Source organism: Sapajus apella, unplaced genomic scaffold, assembly GCF_009761245.1.
Source record: "Sapajus apella isolate SASKATOON/1434 unplaced genomic scaffold, GSC_monkey_1.0 scaffold18, whole genome shotgun sequence".
NCBI classification, from domain to species: Eukaryota; Metazoa; Chordata; class Mammalia; order Primates; family Cebidae; genus Sapajus; species Sapajus apella.
The window spans coordinates 22427015-22443162 of NW_022436958.1; the positions used below are offsets into that span (position 1 = coordinate 22427015).

The following is a 16148-nucleotide window of genomic DNA, read 5'->3' on the forward strand; positions in this document are numbered from 1 at the left end:
CCAGCTACTCATGAGGCTGAGGCAGGAGGATCACCTGAGCTCCAGAGGCTGAGGCTGCAGTGAGCCATGATCACGCCACTGTACTCCAGCCTGGGTGACAGAGCAAGATCCTGTCACACACACACACACAAAAAAAAAAAGAAAAGAAAAAAGAAAGCAAGAAAAGAGGAGAAACCATTGCCCTGAATGTGTTTTAAATCACCTTATACACACCTTCTTTTGATTATTAAAATATTTTAGGCAGTTAAAACATACCCAGACCCAGACATAGTTTGAAAGGTCAATTAATACTACAACATTTATAACAAATAGCAATTACAACTACAGAAAAAAACAGCAATGACAACAACAGAAAAAACAGCAATATTTGGCCCAAGAATTAGGGTCCCCAAGGGCAGAGACAACTTTTAACCCAGTTAGTTGTTTTCCCTTTACATTTAACTCCTTATTTTTAGTAATAAGTTTATGCAGCTATTTATTATGTTTATTGACTAAACTATAGACAGTGCAGTGGACTGAATGTGTATGTCCCCTCGACGTTTATATGTTGAAATCCTACCCCTCAATGTGATGGTAATTAAGTCACGAAGGTGAGCCCTCATGAATGAGATTACAGCCCTTGTAAAAGGGACCCCAGAGAGCTCTTAACCCACTTCCACCATGTGAAGACAGAACAAGAAGCCGCCAGCCTGCCACCAGGAAGAGGGCCTTCAACAGTCCCCAGCCATGCTGGCACTCTGATCTCAAGACTTCCAGCCTCCAGAACAGTGAGAAATAAATGTTTGTTGTTTAAGCCACCTTTTTTTTTTTGAGACAATCTCACTCTGTCACCCAGGAGTCTGGAGTGCAGTGGCATGATCATGGCTCACTGTATCCTTGACCTCCCAGGCTCAAGCAATCCTCCTGCCTCAGCCTCCCAAATAGCTGGGACCACAGCCATGCACCACCACACCTGGCTAATTTTTTGAAAAATTTTGTAGAGACAGGATCTCCCTTGCCCAAGCTGGTCTCAAAATCATGGACTCAAGTGGTCCTCCTGCCTTGGCCTCCCAAAGTGCTAGGATTACAAGACTGTGCCTGTCCCACTGTGTCTGTGGTATTCTATTGTCCTAGAACAAGCAAATGGTATTCTATTCCAGCAGCCTGAACAACAGATTCAGACAGACATTATCAACTTCCTTCCTACTATGGAAGATAAGGATGTAACACCCTCTAACTGTAACTCCTCCCACCCAACCCTCTACACATATTTCTCCCGACCTATGTGTTTTAATTTTGTATTAATTGAATATCCAAGGTTTATGATATAATGATGCTGCAAATATTGCTTACAAATAAGCAATATCATATTCACATTTTCTTTTCTAGACAATATATTTTTTTTTTTTTGCTTTTCCTGGAGTTAAATACTGCTTACTTATTTATTTTGTTTTGGTTTTTTGTGTGAGTAGACTTTCAAAAATATATATACATTTTCTTACACTTCCCCAATTCTCTTCCAGCAAGCACCTCAAGTATTATGGCAGGTTTTTATTTTTTCTTTTTGCTGGAGACATCTCTCCTAGATTATTCTGTCCTTCTGTTTCTGTTTGTAGTGACTGATCTCTAGAATTGCAACACTATGTCATCCTAGGATATCTCTTCACCATCCCTGCAGAAATTTAGTTTGCCTCTTTCTTTTGTTGTAATCTCTGTTTCCAAACTCAGAGCTTCCTCTCTCTTAATTTATTCCCCTCTTTCAGTGATACACCTGCCCAGAAGCTTCACTGAGGGGGGGGAAAAAAAGAAGATGCAAAGCAAAGTTTTTGAGATTTTGCCTGTCTGAAAACAAGTTTTTTGCTATGCTCATATTTGGTAGTTTTGCTGGCAAAGAATTGGGTTGGAAAGGTTTTTTTCTCAGAATTTTTTTTTTTTTTTTTTTTTTTTTTTTGAGACAGAGTCTCACTCTCAGGCTGGAGTCCAGTGGTGCAATTTTGGCTCACTGCAACCTCTGCCTCCTGGGTTCAAGCTATTCTCACGCCTCAGCCACCTGAGTATCTGGGATCGTAGGCATGTGCCGGCACATCCAGATACATTTTGTCTTTTCAGTAGAAATTGGGTTTTGCCATGTTAGTCAGGCTGGTCTTGAACTCCTGGCCTCAAGTGGTCTGCCCACGTTGGCCTCCCAAAGTGATGGAATTATAGCTGTGAACCACCAGGCCTGGCCTTTTTCTCCGAAGTTTGAAGGCATTGCAATCTTCTCTCTTAGCTCCCTGCATTCTTGTTGAGAGTCCTGTGCCATTCTATTCCCTTGTGACCTCTGTTTTTCTCTCTGGAGGTTTTTGAATTCTTTTTATTCCTAGTGGAAATTTTATGGTGATGTGCCCTGGTATAGATCATTTTTATTTCTCATTCTCCCTGGGACTCTTCACCAGGGAGTCACATCCTTCATTCTGGAACATGTTTCTATTTTGTATCTGTGATGGTTTATTTTATTTGTCTACTTGATTGGGCCATGGGGTGCCCAAATGTTTGGTTAAACATTGTTCTGGCTTTGTCTGTAAGGTTGTTTCTGGATGAGATTAACGTTTCAATTGGTGGACTAGGTAAAGTAGATTGCCCTCCCCAATGTGGGTGGCCCTCATCTAATCCAGTTCAAGCTTCACTAGAACAAAAAAAAAAGACTGAGAAAGAATTCACTCTTTCAGCCTAGTGCAGTGGCTCACGTATGTAATCCTAGCACTTCGGGAGGCCAAGGCAGGTGGACCGCTTGAGTTCAGGAGTTCAAGACCAACCTGAGCAACATGGTGAAACAGTCTCTACAGAAAACACAAAAATTAGCCAGGAGGCCCGTAGCCTCAGCTACTTGGGGGACTGAAGCCGGAGGGTTCCTTGAACCTGGGAGGTCAAGGCCACAGTGTGCAGAGATCATACCACTGCACTGCAGCCTGGGTGACAAAGTAAGATCCTGTCTCCAAAAAAAAAGTCCCTCTTTCTTTTTGACTGTCTAGGAGCTGGGACATAGGTCTTGCTCTGCCTTCAGACTGTGACTGAGACTGGAACTTACACTGTCATCCGTCCGGCTTCTCAGGCCTTTGGACTCGGACTAGAACGACACCATCAGCTCTCCTTGGTCACCAGCTTATTGACTGCAGATCTTGGGACTTCTCAGCTTCTCTAGTCACACGAGCCAATGCCTTCTAACATGTATATATTCCTATTGGTTCTCTTGGGAGAACTCAGACTAACACAGTATTTTGACAATTTCTGCCTCTCCTTTTTCCTTCTCTCTGAAATCCTTGTTATTTAGAGGTTGACCCTCTTGGACTGCCCTAATTTTCCTATCTTTTCTCTTTCTTTTTTCCAGCTCTTTTGTTCTCTTTTTGAGAAATTCTTCAACTCTGCCTTTCAACCCCTCTACTGAATTTTTTACTGAAAACATGTTTAATTTCTAAAACTGTTTCCTGTTCCCTGGGTATTCTATTGTCTTAGCATTCTGTTGTTATTTTATAAATGCAATATCATCACTTATCTTTCTGAGGTTTTAATAGTTTGTTTGAAGTTTTCTTCTGCTCTTTGCACAGTCTTTGTTTCTACCGAGTTTCTTTTTTGCTTTTTGCTTTTGTTCCTATTTTTGCATGTCAGAGGCTTTCCTCAAAAATCTGCCAATTCATATTTTAAAGCGAGGCACTAAATGGAAGATTAGAAGCTCTGAGAACATGAATGGGGCTTAGCGACTGGTGGGTTTCTTTGTAGGGTGATCAAGTGGGACCTGGATGGTTTGTTGGATGGTCTTAAAGGTGAATAGGTCTATTGAGGGGAACTTTTCTAAAACGGAATTATTCAGACTCCTGACTGGAGGGTCTAGGCCTTCTTGCCAGCATTCCTGTGGCTGAGAAGGGGAGAAGGCCTGGGGTGTCACCACAGGGTAGGTAGCCTTTCACTCAGTCCAGCTGTTTCCTGCCCAGTGCCTCAGGGTCTCACTGGATCACCACGTGCCTTCAGTTGTGTCTGTCATCCCTGAATTCAGAGTCTTTAGCATAATTTTTTCAGGGATCACACCTCCCATTTCCTGCTGGTGTTGGGAAAGTGTAATTGCTGAACATCTGAGCGGGGTAGATGTTCAAGGAATGGAAATTCTTCTTATAAAAACTCTCAATTTTCCTGTTTTTATCCCCCACTTTATCCTTCTTTTGAAGGCACGTGGTGTTTCTGACTTCTGAGTTTCTTAGGTGTTCTGGGCCATGAGTCAGTGTGCTTCTCATTGGCAACCACCTCTGCAAAACCATAAGCTTCTGTTTTCGCTGTTCTGTAAATCCAGTTACCGCTTATCCTCTGCCCTTGACTTCCCGAAATTCTGTTGGTGTCTCTGAGCCACTGCAATCATCTCTCAGTTCTGCTTGCTCTTTGTTGTCTCTTTATATCTTCACTGTCATTTCGGTGAGGTTTTAGGGGAAAGCATAGACGAACACAAAATGTGTTATAAAAGATATATAAGAATCTTTTACAATACATAAACATAGAAGGCGAAATGGGAAAGCATGTTTCACACTCTTTCGCTCCATTCCCCCAAGGAGAACTCACTGTCAGTGATCTGGAACCCTCTCCAGTTCACTCTTGGTGATGATACACACACAAATCATTTGATTCTATGTTTTTTTGTTCTGACCTTGGTTTTGTTAGTGACATATTGTCTTGGAGTGATTTCCATATTGACACATATAGGGCAATCTCATTCTTTTTTAGTTAATTAACGTATTTATTTTTTAAATGGATTCTCACTCTACTGCCCAGGCTGGAGTACAATGGTACAATCTTGGCTCACTGCAACCTCTGCCTCTCGAGTTCAAGTGATTCTCCTGCCTCAGCCTCCCAAGTACCTGGGATTACAGGCAGGCACCATCATGCCCAGCTGATTTTTGTATTTTTAGTAGAGACAGGATTTTACCATGTTGGTCAGGCTGGTCTTGAACTCCTGACCTCTGGTGATCCACCCGCCTCAGCCTCCCAAAGTGCTGGGATTACAGTCATGAGCCACTGCGCCAGGCCAATTTTATTTTAAGTTCTGGGTTATATGTGCAGGATGTACGGGTTTGTTACATAGGTAAACATGTACCATGGTGGTTTGCTGCACCTGTCAACCCATCATCTAGGTATCAAACCCAGCATCCATTAGCTATTCTTCCTGATGCTCTCTCCCTCTCTTCCCCACCACGACAGGCCCCAGTGTATGTTGTTCCCCTCCCTGTGTCCATGTGTTCTCATTCTTTTTAATGCCTATAAAGTATTCAGTAGTATAAATTTATGACTGATTTATTTAATCTTTTTCTTTTTAAAATTTTACACACACACCCAGACACACACACACCCCTACACATACATATACTTTCATATACACACGTATATCTTTTTGAAAGCTCAGTAAATTAAGTAACTTCAATTTTAGAAATATCAAACAATTGTATATGTGCAAAGAAGAAAGAAAAAGCATGACAATGTTGTATGCATGAAAATCTTCATGATAGAGTAATGTCTAATAGTGAATGGGTAGAAGCATTTCCAAGGCCTTCAATGGCTCTATGGTTTAATCTACAATTCATTTTTTTTTTTTTTTTTTGAGACAGAGTTTCGCTCTTGTTACCCAGGCTGGAGTGCAATGGCTCGATCTCGGCTCTTCGCAACCTTAGCCTCCTGGGTTCAAGCAATTCTCCTGCCTCAGCCTCCCGAGTAGCTGGGACTACAGGCGTGCACCACCATGCCCAGCTAATTTTTGTATTTTTAGTAGAGACGGGGCTTCACCATGTTGACCAGGATGGTCTCGATCTCTTGACCTCGTGATCCTCCCGCCTCGGCCTCCCAAAGTGCTGGGATTATAGGCGTGAGCCACTGCGCCCGGCCTACAATTCATATTTTTACAAAATGTGATGTGCTCTTCACCAGTTAGAACTACTTTTTGTCAGAGGCCTAACAGGAAACTGGTGACACTTTCGAATGGGGTACTAAGGAGAATGTAATAATGGAGCAATTTTCAGTAGTGTGGTAAGGTTAAAGGAAACCAGAAAAGAATAGTGAAGCACCCTGGGAGTAGCAACAGGGAGAGAATTATCACCCCCAGACCTGAGTGTCAAGAGAACAAAGCAGTTACTGGGCACAGAGAGTAACTCTAGCTGTGAAAGAGGCCGCCTGCATGGTCCTCATTAAGCAAGGAAAGGAGTGGGAGGTGGTGGGCGACCTCACTCTTGATCTTGTGTTTTTATTTGCTAAATCTGGCAACCTTAGATAGGCAAGGATAGAGAGCCAATCTGAAGGGGTACATGAGTGTGTTCATTAATAGCAACGCATGTGGACTTCAGGACAAAGCCACTCACCAAGAACTACAGACAGTACATTTATCCAATTATGGTAATGAATTGGTTATATCTGCTCTGAAAATTGTTCAGCTATTTAAGAATAACCGCTATGTAAGAACAGCTGTAGACACCTTGGCTTATAATTCCAATTATATATATTTTTAAAAGGGCTGTACATAAAAAGAGACAATAAAGAGGTAAACTTTAGAGGAAAAATTGTCTCTTACTTGTCTCTGCCCATTAGCATTTAGTTTCTTCATCATTCTCAGTCTGGGAATCTATAAGATGTGCCATCAGGAACTGAATGCAACATCTTTATCCAGGCCTTAGGAGAAAAATTCCGTCATGAGTGGAGTTGACCAGAGAATGCAGGAGAAATAACTTGAGTGAAGGCTGAAAACTACTATCCTCATACTTACAATAAATGTTAACCTAAGACAGAAACAATGTACAAAGAAGAATATGGATGGGGACAATAAGAAGTCAGAGTTCTCCAAATATCAATATGATTAAACAATATTCTGATAATTCCAAAACAGCAATCGGCTTTCAGAATAAAGTTTATTTTAATTTATAAGCAATTAGACAAAAATTGGAGACAGCATGTCTACAGCTATTCTTAAATTAAAATAATAAATCTGACTGGTTGGCAATAGAAGAGCCCAGAGGAAGCACTGGGATTTTATAGGTTTGGAAAATACTTTTCCCCTAAAAAAAGCTTTCTTAATTTTAAAATAAATGTGATTTATCCCATTTCCACAGTTCATCTATTTATTAGGAAAACATTACATTTTTAGAGGTTTAGCATGCCAAACTTTTATTATAAAATGTGCGTTTTTAAAAAGCACTGAGGAGGAAAAATGATTAAACTTCTGCCATTTGGCAAGAGCGTTTGAACTCATTTTAAGTGGTGGGCTACTGTTCACTCTTTGATGCCTGGTGAAGTCCAAGCATCTGGTTTCCAAATAGTGGTCTACATAGCTCATCTGCCACCTGGGATAGATCATCTTTTAACATACCCCTTGATGTGTCACAAAATTCTCTTCGGTAATAATCATCAAATGGAATAAATAATGTAGCCAGAAAGCATAATTTTTATTTTATTGAACTTTCTACATATAATTGTGTCAGTAAAAAAAAATTACAGTACAAAAAAAGTAATGGTTTAATTCTGTTTAATTACATTAAAGTAGTTATTTTTAAGGGGGTGGTAAAACACATGAAGAAAGACTTCCAAAAAATTTAACTTCACAAGATGTGACCATAAAAGGGTAGCACAAGGATTTTGGTGATGATAGAACAGTCTGTATCTTGATTGTGGTGGCGATTATGTGAATTCACACGTGACGAAATTGCATGGAACTGGCTCCCCATGGTGGCTCATGCCTATAATCTCAGCACTTTAGGAGGTAGAGGCAGGAGGATCACTTGAGCCTACCAGTTTGAGACCAGCCTGGGCAACATAGGTAGACCCTGTCTCTCAATAAATAAATAAATAAATAAATAAATAAACAAATAAATAAAAATTAGCTGGGTATGGTGGTATATGCTTGTGGCCCCAGGTACTCAGGAGGCTGAGGTGGGAGGATCACTTAAGCCCCAGGGGTTGAGGCTTCAGTGAGGCATAATCCTGCCTCTGCACTCCAGCCTGGGCCACCAAACAAGAAAAAAAAAATTGTATAGAACTACACACACACACACACACACACACACAAATAAGTGCATATAAAAACTGATGAAATTGGCTGGGCACAGTGGCTTACACTGGTAATCCAGCACTTTGGGAGGCTGAGGCAGGTGGATAACCTGAGGTAGGGAGTTGGAGACCAGCCTGACCAACAAGGAGAAACCCTGCCTCTACTTAAAATACAAAATTAGCCGGGTGTGGTGGTGCATGCCTGTAATCCCAGCTACTCAGAAGGCTGAGGCAGGAGAATTGCTTGAACCTGGGAGGCAGAGGTTGCCATGAGCTGAGTTCGTGCCATTGCACTCCAGCCTGGGCAACAAGAGTGAAACTCTGTCTCAAAAAAAGAAAGAAAGAAAGAAAATAGAAAAACCGATGAAATCTAAATGAGGTCTTTGAATTGTACTAATGTCAATTTTCTGGTTTTGTTATTGTATTATAGTTATGTAACATGTCATCATTGGGGGTAACTGGTGAAGAGTACTGGAATCTCTCTGTACTATTCTTGCAACTCCCTGTGAATCTATAATTATTTCTAAGTAATAAGTTTTTGTTAAAGTTTATATGTATTTGATATTCTTGAAAACACCAAAATATAACAACATTTGCCAGGAATAGGAGAAGGTATGACCACTGAAGCTGAGGAAAACCTAACTAGGCTTGTCAAAGTTTAACCTGCTTTGCTTGCTTTTAGCTGTTTTTTTTTTTTAAAAGAAACTCCCTTCAACTTTGCTATAGATAACGTCTCTGACATACAGGTCACAATGATAAAACAGCTGCCTAAGTTGTTTTTCAGGAACTTAAAGTCAACTCTCATCCAGTCCAAGCTGGGTAAGACTACACTGACTCTTCAACTGGGCCTAAGCCAGTGTCTGATGGGTGATATTTTGATGTCAGAGGCTGTGAGCTTCCCCCTCTGACCATGCTAACATTACCATTTTTGGAACACGTGTCCCACAAAGAGCCATGAAGCTTGGCTATGCTTGCACAGAACACCAATCACCTCACTTTTCCTTACCCCAATCACCTTTCCTTTTACCTCGGATTACCCTGCTCCTCTATCCCATAAATATATTTAAACCCCATCTTTGGGAAGATGTATTTGAAACTTTTTCTCCATTATCCTCACTTGGCTGCCATGTGACTAAATCCCTTCTCTGATGCAAAACTCATCTCAGTGATTGGCACATTGTCTGGCAGGCAAAACAGACCTGGTTCAGTAACACAGCAAAGGAGCACAACGAGACCTGGCTCAGTAACACAACAAGGAGAGTTGTTAGGTGATGGAATAAATCTATATCCAGATTGTGACTGTGGTTACAAAAATCTACACATGCATTAAAGTTTATGGAATAAAACATCAAGTTTACTGTATGTTAAAGTTTTAGAAAATGTTGTCATTATCTTAAATATTTTTAAGGCATTGAAATCTTTGGAATCAGTCACACTTGTATTTAAATACTGGAATATTAGGCAACTCAATCTGTTTTCTTATCTATAAAATAGTAATAATACCATTCATCTAATGATAATGTATGTGAAGGCCTTAATACATTACCCAGCACTAAAACATCACTGTTTTGAACTATCTGGAATTTTAGTGTTTTATTTAAAAGATAGTCCTACCAGTCAAACACAGTTTTGGGGGTTTTGTTTTGTTTTGGTTTGGTTTGGTTGGTTCGGTTTGGTTTTTTGAGACAGAGTCTCACTCTGTCACCCAGGCTGGAGTGCAATGGTGAGATTTCAGCTCACTGCAACCTCCACCTTCTGAGTTCAAGCAATTCTCCTGCCTCAGGCTCCCGAGTAGCTGGGATTACAGGTGCCCACCACTATGCCAGGCTAATTTTTGTATTTTTATTAGAGACACGGTTTCACCATGTTGGCCAGGCTGGTCTTGAACTCCTGACCTCAGGCAATCCACCCGCCTCAACCTCCCAAAGTTCTGGGCTGTGCCCAGCCAAATATAGTTTTTTGCCCTTCATGTAGTGCTTTGCACACAGAAGGTCATCAGTAGATATTTGTTAAGTGAATAAATTGAACTGATATTTCATCTGAGATTGCTCAATCAGATGTAAAGGCAGACTTTAACTTCTGTACTCATGGGCTGAGACAAACATCCAACAATGCTCTTCAATATTTATTTCTGATTGTTCTGAATTTTATCAGTCAGGAAGGGTTAGACAGTAACAAACATCTCCCAAACCTCAGTAGCTTAACCCAACAAAAGTAATTTTTTACTATCCATGGCAGATTGGAAGGGAGCTCTTCTAGTTACTGTCACTCAAGGAAGCAGGCCATGGAGTCTCCATCTCAACATTTACTCCTACAACCACTGCAGCACTGGGAAGCAGACCTGAGGAATCACATACTGGCTTTTGAAATTTTCACCTAGAAATGGCACGAGCCACTTCTCATATTCCATTGGCCAAAGTAAATCACATGGTCTCACTTCCAAAGGAATAATGAAGTATAGCCCTACCATGTGCCAGAAAAAAAAGACCGAAACAGCATGAATGATTTCCGTATCAATACACTCAGTGATAAAATGAGCACAGAAGGATGATATGCCCAGCAATAAACTTATTTTATATATATTATTATATATTTTATATATTGTACATTATAAATACTTAAACTGTATACTATATGTATATATAATTTCAACTTTGATACATGAGGTATACATGTGCAGGTATGTTACATGGGTATATTGCGTAGCACTGAGGTTTGGGATACCAATGGTCCTATCACCCAGGTAGTAAGCATAGTACCCAATAGGTAATTTACCAGTCCTTGACCCCGTCCCTCTCTTTCCCCTCTTGTACCCCCGTGTCTATTGTTCCCATCTTTATGAAAACCCAATGTCTACCCAATGCTTAGCTCCCACTTATAAGTGAGAACACCAGCAATGGAATTCTAATGAAATTGTTACTAAAAACTGCTAGGGCTGTTAGAAATTTACTATCTACCTTCTTCCCTCACAAAGGTTCCCTGTAGAAACAATGCTGGGCTTTTGGTGCTGCTTTGCCAGCTGGAGACCTCCGCAGCTGGTGACACCCTCACCCAGGGCCTCACTCAGTTCCAGGCTCACTGCTGGAGGTACTTTGCCCACTCAGCCAGGCAGGCTGTGCTTGTGCCTTGACTGGGATCCTGTGACCATTGCGACTGCATACTCAGCATGCAGCAAGACAGGGTGTATGAGCAAGTGAGCACAGGGTCTGGCCACAGTGCACAGTCAGGTGTGTCAGCTCCTGCAGCGGGTGGGCTGCTGCTGTGGTGGGTGGGCTACTCCAAGCGTCTGCACAGGCACAGGATCTGCACGGGGTTTGCGGCTGGACCAGGCTCTCACAAGTGACTCCCGCAGTGGGTTCCAGTGACCAGATGAGGGGGAAGCGGTAGTACTTGAAAACTTGGAGATGCCAAAAAACCATAGAGCCCCAAGGGGTGTCATTTCCACTGTCTGTAGCTCGGGATGGATGGGCACGCGTTAACAGCTCTTTCAGTCCCTCTGCCCTGCTCCCCTGGGCTGGCCCGGCCTCCCCACTGCTTCCCATCACATGGGGCAGCCACCTGGCACTGGGGGAGTACAGAGGGCTGCAGTGTTATGGTGTTACGTGGGACCTGCATTAGGTAGGTACCACGTTCTTGTTCTAAATCCAAGAAGAATAAGATTATGCTGACAACTGAAGAGTGAGCAGGGTGGAGAGTTTTATTGAGCACAGAACAGTTCTCTGTGGAGAGGGGACCCAAAAGGGGTAGCCCCCTACCCAAAGTGGGTAGTCCCCCTCAACTCAAAGGTGGGTAGTCCCAAAGTGTGGCTGAGTCCAGGGCTTTTATGGGGCTCAGAATGGGGTAGTGTGTGCTGATTGGTTTGTGAGTATGCAAAAAAAAAAAAAAAAAAAGCCTAAAAAAAAGGCACCTCTCAGAGATAGACATGACAGTGTATGAAACCAGTTAGGGAATGGTAGGTATATGAAAAATAGGTGAAAGGTGGAGGTCAATCAGAGGAAAGCGCCCCAACAGGAGGAGAGGTTCTCAAGCCAGGCCATGGATTTATCCAAGATTTGTAGCTTGGTTTTCAGGCTTTAAACTTTCTTTGATTTGAAGGTGGGTTTTCATCAGGGACCCACCTCTGTCTGCCTAGGATTTGCCTGCTTCCTACAGCTATCACCACTGCCCCACAAGCAGAAAACATCCTTTGCAAGTTTTTCTTTTTAGTTAGGGTTTACAGAAAGAGAAAGAAACTCTTTCCTTGTTATTATCATCATCATCATCAAACCATTAAGGCACCCAGTAGAGGTGAGGAGAGCCTGTGGGCACTAATCTAAAATGAGGAATAATCTGAATGTCTAAAGGAAAATGAATACTTAGAAACAATCAAAATAAAACTTTAAGGGAGGAAAAAAAAGAGGAATGAAAATAGTTCTAATTGGATAAAAGGAAGAGATTCTTCCAAAAGTAGATGGCTAGGTCTAATAGAGTGTTTATCTGATTATCTACCATGGGGGTGGCCACAGAGCCCCAGCTGACTTTGTGTACTCCTTGGTGAAGACAGAATGCTATGCCCTGGCACAGTCTCAAAACAAGAATAAGGAAGGGTTTTAAATCACTGTTTTATTGAAGGAAAACCCTCGTCTGCACCAGAGAGCTCAACAAACCCAGGAAGTGAAGTGTAGCCAACTGCTGCCTGGGGCTATGGGTGAATGGGGAGTGTGGACCTGGATCCAGACCAAGTCTGTTTCAAATTTATGTGATTGAGAATTTCACTTTGAAAAGAGTGCTTCATGGGACCTTTGGGAGCTGTCAAACTCTGCCTGGGGGCAGAAGATTAACTGCTCTGTGGACCAGCGGGGAGAAGCCTAGTAAATCAGAAGCCCCTTGTTTGTGCGTCTGTGGACTTACAGGTGGCAATGTAACAGGCAGTGCCTCTCTGTAGGCGCCTGGGGGACTTCACAGTTTGCAGCTCAGAACTAGCCATGTGAATGGAAAGGAGCATTTGAATCCATTCTCCAAACTGCTTATTGAAAAACACACTTGAATGAACCTGCAAAAGAAGTTTCCTTGAATTATCTATCTTCTGGAAGAATCCCCAGGAAACGGTGTCTTCTGGGGAGAATAACATTCTTTTTGTTTCTTATTGAGGAGGTGGTCAAGTTAAGAGCATGACTTTGGAAACAGCTCTACTGCCCTTTAGTGGCTGTGTGTGTTTGTGACCCTAAATTGTCTCAGTGGTAAAATGGGGATTATAATGAGGATTAAATGAGTCAATTACGTGGGAAGCAGAACAATAAACATAGTATGTGCTATTGGCTTTTACTATTCCATATATTCGTGTGTATTACCTAGCAAAATATTTTAAATGTTTTGATAAAATATTGAAAGATTTCTATAAAGCAAGTAATTATCTCATAATCTCTCTCTTTTCTGGAATTTAATTTTTATGAAGTTTGGTGATAGTTGGACTCAACTATTATGTCCCCTCCTCCCTCGTTCTCCCTTCTTTGCATTTCTTTTCTGTGATTCTGCTCTGCCAACTGCAGAGCTCCCTGTAGCTAAACGGTAGCCCAGGAATGTGAAAGGTCATTTGCATCAGCGGCCTTCCATACTCCTTTCTCCACTTACCACCTGACTGCTCCCCAGAGATCTTATCAATAGAAATGAAATAACTACTACTCCTCAGACAGCCCTTTACATTATAGGTGGCCCCCAAAAGAGAGGAGTATGCTCTCTTCCTCCATTTCAACTTTTAATTAGTAAAGGCAAGAAAATAACTTCTCAAATGAAGGCTTAAGGTTATGGATGTTAAACTGGGACTTCCACTCTCTTTTTCTAAATTAATAAACTTTATTTTTTAGCGCAGTTTTAGTTTCACAGCAAAGTTAAGCAGGAAGAACTGTTTTCATATAACCCTTGTTCGCACACAAGCACAACTTCTTCAACTATGACCACCCCCTACAAGAGAGGTACATTGTTACAATTCATAAACTTACAGTGGCACATTGCAGCCTCGAACTCCCCCGCCAAGCTCAAGTGACCTTCCCACCTCAACCTCCTGAGTAGCTGGGGGCTACAGGCACATGCTACTATGGCCAGCTAAACTTTTTACTTTTTGTAGAGAGAGGTTCTCACAATGTTGCCCAGGCTGGTCTTGAATTTCTTGACCTTAAGCGATCCCCCCACCTCAGCCTCCAAAACTGTTGGAATTAAAGGTTTCAGCCACCATACCTGGCCTGGGTTTTTCTGTAGATATAAGCTTTCAATCTATTTGGACAAGTATCAAATATGTTAATTGTTTTAAAAACTGCCAAACTGTCTTCCAAAGTGGCTGTCCATCTTGAAATCCCACAGCAATGAATGAGGATTCTTGTTGCTCCACATCAGCGCCAGCACCTGGCATTGTCAACGTTCTGAATTTTGGCTATTCTAACAGGTGTATAGTGGTTTCTCACTGTTGTTTGAATTTGCAACTTTCTGATGACATATGATGTTGAACATCTTTTCACATGCTTACTTACCATCTGTATATGTTCTTTGGTGATGTGTCTGTTCTTGTTTCGTGATCTTGTCTTGCTTTGTGTTGCTACAACAGAATACTTAAGACTGGGTAATTTATAAAGAAAAGAGGTTTATTTAGCTCACTGGTCTGCAGGCTGGAAAGTTCAAAATTGGGTGGTCACATCTGGTGGCTTCTGGTGAAGCCTCATGCTGCATCAAAACATGGCAGAGAAATAAAGGGGAACTGGGCTCATGTGACAAAGGGCAAAATACAAGAAGCAACCTTCCTATAACAACCAGCTCTGCAAGGAACTAATTCATTCCTGGGAGAACTAATACAGTCTCTCAAGAAAGACATTAATCTATCTTAACGACCCAATACCTCTTGAATTCACCAACTCCCAGCACCATCCCATTGAAGTCTAAGCCTCAACATGAGTTTTGGTGGGGAAAAACTGCATTCTAACCATAACAGAACATTTGTCCATTTTTAAATCAAGTTATTCATTTTCTTCCGGTTTAGTCTTAAGAATTCTTTGTATATTTTGGATAATAGTCCCTTATCAGGTGTGTCTTTTGCAAGTATTGTTTCCAAATCTGTGGTTTGCCTTTTGTTTTCCCTTGACATTATCTTTTGCAGAGGAAAAAAAAAAGTTTTTTGTTTAAATGAAGTCCAGCTTAAAAATTATTTCTTTTGTGGATTGTGCCTTTGGTGTTCTACCTAAAAAGTCACCACTATATTCAAGGTCATCTAGTTTTCTTCCTAAGTTATCTTCTAGGGGTTTTATAGCTTTGAACTTTATAGCTATATCCATGATCCATGTTGAGTTAATTTTTGTGAAGGTGTAAGGTGTATGTCTAGATTCTTTTTCTTTTTGGCTTGTGGATGTCCAGTCATTCCGGTACCATTCATTGAAAAGATTATCTTTGCTCCATTATATTGTCTTTGCTCCTTTGTCAAAGATCAGCTAACTGTTTTTATGTGGCTCTATTTCTGGGCTTTCTATTCTGTTGAATTGATCTCTTTGTCTTTTCTTTCATCAATGCTGTACAATCTTAATTACTGTAGCTTTGTAGTGAGTCTTGAAGTTGGGACTGTCAATCTTCTGACTTTGTTCTTTTTTTTTTTTCTTATTGAGACAGAGTTTCACTATTGTTTCAAGATGGTTCACTCAAATTTCTATTGTTGCACAGGCTGGTGTGCAGTGGCATGATCTTGCCTCACTGCAATCTCCACCTCCCAGGTTCAAGCAATTCTCCTGCCTCAGCTTCCTGAGTAACTGGGATTACAGGCATGCACCATGATGCCTGGCTAATTTTTGTACTTTTAGTAGAGACAGGATTTCACCCTGTTGGCCAAGCTGGTCTTGAACTCCTGACCTCAGGTGATCCACCCCACCTTGGTCTCCCAAAGTGTTGGAATTACAGACATGAACCGCTGTGCCCGGCCTATTCTTCTCTTTTAATATTAGGTTTGCTATTCTGGTTTTGGTTTTGGTTTTTGCCTCTCAAACTTTAGAATTAATTTGTCAACATCTACAAAATAACTTGCTGTGATTTTTATTGGAATTGTACTGAATCTATAAAGTTGAGAAGAACTGATCTTAATTCTTTTTTTTTTTTTTTTTTTTTTTTTTTTT

General features: G+C 41.2%; 1 long non-coding RNA gene across 1 annotated transcript in view; it reads left to right on the top strand.

Moving 5' to 3' along the window:
* Nucleotides 1-471: 471 nt before the first annotated feature.
* Nucleotides 472-16148, top strand: part of LOC116556948 — a 16475-nt gene continuing 798 nt past the window's right edge. The window contains exons 1-2 of the long non-coding RNA XR_004271275.1: nucleotides 472-482; nucleotides 1200-1202. This is a non-coding gene — a long non-coding RNA (uncharacterized LOC116556948). The remainder of the gene's footprint in view (nucleotides 483-1199; nucleotides 1203-16148) is intronic.